Source organism: Etheostoma spectabile, unplaced genomic scaffold (assembly GCF_008692095.1).
Source record: "Etheostoma spectabile isolate EspeVRDwgs_2016 unplaced genomic scaffold, UIUC_Espe_1.0 scaffold00018527, whole genome shotgun sequence".
NCBI classification, from domain to species: Eukaryota; Metazoa; Chordata; class Actinopteri; order Perciformes; family Percidae; genus Etheostoma; species Etheostoma spectabile.
Genome location: NW_022604306.1, coordinates 1 through 4,923, shown reverse-complemented (window position 1 = coordinate 4,923; position 4,923 = coordinate 1). Strand labels below are relative to the sequence as shown.

Sequence of the window (4,923 nt, the reverse complement as noted above, 5' to 3'; positions counted from 1 at the left end):
TATACTATATATACCATCCTGTATCACACAGGGACACAGGAGGACACAGCAGCTGGTCCACTTTATACTATATATACCATCCTTTATTACACAGGGACACAGGAGGACACTGCAGCTGATCCACTTTAGACTATATATACCGTCCTGTATCACACAGGAGGACACCCACCAGCTGGTCCACTTCATACTATATATACTGTCCTGTATCACACAGGAGGACACCTGACAGCTGATCCACTTTATACTATATATACCATCCTGTATCACACAGGGACACAGGAGGACACAGCAGCTGGTCCACTTTATACAATATATCTTCAAAAGGCAAAGGACCGTTACATTGCAAGAGAACTGGCGTTACTGAGGGCATCCAAACCCTACCCGCCGATGGTATCCCAACTCGATGAGACCAATGAAGCTGCTGTAGAAGGGGGGATCAGAAGGAAGTTTGAGGACCCTTCCTGAGTCCCACCTGACAGTGAGGTTGAGGCCCCATCCGCTGCTGAGCCGTTTGAAACTCCTTCCGCCAGTGCAGTCCTTGCGCAAACCTGCCAGCCATTCACCAAGAAATCGGTTGTTAAGAGAAACAAGCCAGTTTTGAGGACTTCGTCCCCTCGCTGCAAGAACTTTGGGATCCTTGCTGCTGAGCTGAAGGTGGTTAAAGAGCTGCTGGAAGCCAAAGTAGAACGGAATGATGAACTCAACCATTTGCACTTTTCAACCAGCCGAGAAAAAGTGAGCGTTTCTTACATTAAAGGGTCCCGATGCTAGAAGTTGGGTATTTTACCATTGAAACATCAAATGGATAAAATGCAGTGCAATGCAATATATGACAAAATAACCTCATATTCTCCCATTTCAGGCAGTGAAGTACAAGAGGCTCAAGTCGTTTTCACCATCGAAAGTGCCGCAATACGGTAAATATAACCCTCCTGTCTTTTTTTCCTTTTGTTTCAGAATTTGGGGACTTTTGTTTTGTGTACGTGTGTTCTTGTCATTTTAGTTAAACTGGTGGAAGAGTTCAGGGAGCACACGGAAGGAAGCGATGCCACACTGTCAAAAAAGAGGTACAATACAGGTCCGTTTTTGTTCCCTAAGGTACAAACTTATCAAACGTTTGCTTAAAAGTACAAAAATGTATCTTGAAGGTACATTTATGCACCTTCCATTGTTCAGTGTGGATTTTCTGAGGTGTAAGGTACATATTGTACCTAATGTTTAAATGTTGAACAGCAGGAATAAGTAGATGCTCATCACAGCAGAACATCTCTCAGTATAAAAAACACAAGTTAATCTATATAATATAACTATAATCAAACTCAGTAACTCAATAATTGTTGTTGGAGAAATCCTTCTATAAACTGACAACTGACTCCATGATGAATTAACACAGCGTTTATTCTTGTGGTCAACAGATGAAATGCGTTTCCGGGCAGTTTTACGTGCACGACCTGATGGAAACTTGTCTAGTACAGAGGTTCCCCAAAAAGGCACTTTAACAATAGCGTGCTCAGGTTATATTGGTTCCCCTTGTGGGGCCTGATTGGTCAGCTATACTGTTGCTGGGGCACACTCCCTGCTCTGCCTCTTCCCTCTTCCTTCTTGCCTGTCTATTATTTTCAGTTATCATTTACTTCACAAGACAGCTATGTTCACTCCCTTCTTAGTTTGTACGTCCTGTTCTCTGAGTTATCAGACCGTCCTCGAACTTCAGTGTCCTTGGCCTCACCATCTCCTCTTCTCGTGCTCACTGTAGCTTATCTGACTAAGATAGCCCTCCTGTTCTCTCCCTCCTAGCCGTACCCCAGCTGCAAAGCATAATGTATAATATGTCACACATACACACACTCTTATTTAGTCTTTGGTTAATTCAGTATATACTTTAAGCCAGCTTTTACGTGGCCGTTCCTGAGTGCCCTGTTCATCACCACCTCAGTCATTGTATTATTTTCCCACATTGTCAAACTAAATTAACTCTAAAGTTTGGGGATATGTGCCAAATAAATCAATTTTTTTTGGTGAACTGTCCCTTTTGAAAAGTTTTTAAGCATGTAATGAAGATATTTTGGGTGGCTGTGGCTCAGTGGTCAAGCGGTTGCCTGCCAATTGGAAGGTTGGGGGTTCAATCCCTAGCCCTGCAGTCCCATGTCGAAGTGTCCTTGGGCAAGACACTGAACCCCAAGTTGCCCCCGATGCTGCGCATCGGCGTATGAATGTGTGAGTGTTTATCCGATGAGCAGGTGGCACCTTGTACGACAGCCTTGGCCACAGTGTGTGAATGGTGAATGTTTCCTGTATGATGTAAAAGCGCTTTGAGTAGTCGTTAAGACTAGAAAAGCGCTATATATACAGTACATTTATGTAATCATTTATATTCACAAAGAGTATTGAATAATTTGTTTTTTAAACACTTTACCCTATTTATATTAGAATGAAACTGTCAAATAATTGTTAACGCTTTAAGTTCTGTAGAAAGGATCTAGTTACAGTCTAACTAGAGGTCAACTTGGCGGAAGCATACATATCGCAGCGCGGAGGGATACGTACGTGAATCGACAGCTATCCAACTGTCAGTGGCGATCAGAGTTGAGAGGATGTCGCTCGGAAATTTATCAACGGAGGATTTAATCAGAGTTACTTCGTTTTGGAATAGAAGTCACTGAAGAGGAGCGAAGTAAATTCAAAGGTAAATTATGTGGTTTTTATATTTTTCAATCAGTGTCTGTGGTGTTCATATTCAGAGTTGGAAGTTAACTTTACCGTTAACATTAGCGCAAGCCAAGTTCATGCTCTGTCACCTAACTGGCTAGCTAGCTAGGTGATGGAGCATTAAAGTAACGTTTGCTAGCTCGTCAATGTCGAGTGTAGCTAGCTAACGTTAGCTAGCTACACTTGACATTGACTACTGCCATTTTAACGTTAACTAGTTATAGTTTAAGCAATAGCAGTGTTACGTTCCGTATTATGTTTTCCATTCTACACGTTATTTCATGGTAGCTAACGGTACTTAGAGTTCCACATCGAGCTAGCTAACATTTACGTTAGCTATAAAACGTAACTGCATCAGAGGAGAAAAAAAAAAAAGGATTTTTGCCGCCAAACAGTCTTTTGTTCTGAAATATAGCTATGTTAATGCTGAAGCAAAGCCATTTGGGCAGAATTTGACTATCGGTAGCCCAGTGAGGGTTTTAAATAATGATGTATTCTTTATTTTCTTGTCAAACTATCTTAGAAAATATTCCTAAAACCATGTAATGTTAACGCTAACATACATCAAGTTACACCAGTAAGGTTAACGGACAGAACCGACCGACCTCCAATCCCTTTGAGCCTCGGTTGTTTCTTTAAATGGAGGCCGCAACAGGGGATAACATTGCTGTTTTTCTTTTCTATATTGTACGTTAGACAATGAAGTTGACGGAGAATCAGTGGACTATGGATTAACTGAGAGGATGTTTCAGACCTTTTTGAAGGATCGTTTAAGAAGCTAAATTCAACCGATTTGTTCAGCTGTGGAAAGAAACCGTGAGCCTGTCCCGGTACATTCGGAGAAGGCTTCAGCAGAATCAAAGTAATGTGTGATTGTTTTACAGTTTGGCCTTAGTAGAAACATGGAAATAACTATAATATTAGACATATAATCTATCTTTAGGTTACGCAATGAATACGTTTTTATCTGGATCCTAATGCAGCTAGCTCCGGTATTTATATTGGAACCATAGACTGTATATTACACTTTTTACAAAGTTAAATACTTTAACTACATCCTCCTGATGGTACTTACAGTAAAAGTCCTGCAGTGAAGATGTTACTTCTGTAAAAGTCTGTAACAGTATTTTTTACATTTACATATATTGTTACACTATGGTTAATTTGAAGATTGTTTTCTTTCACCATAGTCATGCCATCCCATCATCAGCCTTCCCAGCAGTTTCATCATTCCTAAATTTCCCAGAGATGTTTAGACAAAGTGGACCAAAGACCACCATGCAAAATTGAGAGATCTGATCACACCAAAATTATAAGAATGTTGTATGAAACCATGGGCCCTGTTGAAATGTAAGTATGGCAAACCCAACTGGATCACAGCATTTGAGTTGTTATACTGTATGTCTACGTTCCTCACCTTTTGTTGCATCGCTGTGCAGGTTTCCGACCAATAATGACTGTGAAAGTGTGGAAGACCCTGATTTTGAAGTACCCTTTCTTAAAGGACAAAGAAGGAAATGGTTATGTGAGGTGACAGATTATGAATTGCTAACCTGTATTAGTATATATAAGAGTAAATCCATTCAAGATATATTTCTGCATTGATGACACATTGTTTTCCCACCATGTATTTCATGCTTGTGCTTTAGTTTTGTGCAGTGTGTGTATGCCTAGTCAATTATATTCTTTTAAATAGCATACCTGGCACATGTCTATCAAACGTAAGTTCAAATATGAGCGGGTGCCCTGGTTGATGATGAAGAGGTGAGAAGAATGAAACTGAATTTGGTCATCACAAAAAGCCTTTGGAACAGGAAGAAAACACAAGCAACGAGCCGAGACCTCAGAGTCAGAGCATCTACTTTGGTTCCCTTTATATATGTGTGCATGTTTTCATACAAGCAGCACGGGGGCCCAAGGTTAGCCCTTAACCCAGCAAGGTTGAGAATAGTCCCCACTGTAAAATGCTTTAAGTAGCTATGATAAAGAGCTCTATAAAATGTTATACGTTGTTATTAATAAGGGCTAATTTTTCATAAACATTAAAACAGGAAAACTACTGTCAACTGAGTAAAGGTTTGTCATCCCTCTGTGTTGTAGGAGGTGGATGTGATCTTATTGGAGATTTCATGAAGTTGAAAGAAAATAGTGCTATTGTATTCATTCTCGGCCATGCAACTATTGTGACTGTTCTTTATTTTTACTTGGCGGTAT

The 4,923-nt window shown here is 40.4% G+C and overlaps 2 long non-coding RNA genes across 2 annotated transcripts; both read left to right on the top strand.

The window, feature by feature from the left end:
- Nucleotides 1–312: 312 nt before the first annotated feature.
- On the top strand, nucleotides 313–1,093 carry LOC116680973 (uncharacterized). Its single transcript, XR_004329934.1, has 3 exons — nucleotides 313–735; nucleotides 863–917; nucleotides 1,004–1,093. It is a non-coding gene; the product is annotated as an uncharacterized LOC116680973 (long non-coding RNA).
- Nucleotides 1,094–2,514: 1,421 nt separating this feature from the next.
- Nucleotides 2,515–3,934, top strand: LOC116680972 (uncharacterized). The gene is made up of 3 exons (XR_004329933.1): nucleotides 2,515–2,686; nucleotides 3,406–3,571; nucleotides 3,900–3,934. It is a non-coding gene; the product is annotated as an uncharacterized LOC116680972 (long non-coding RNA).
- Nucleotides 3,935–4,923: the final 989 nt, after the last annotated feature.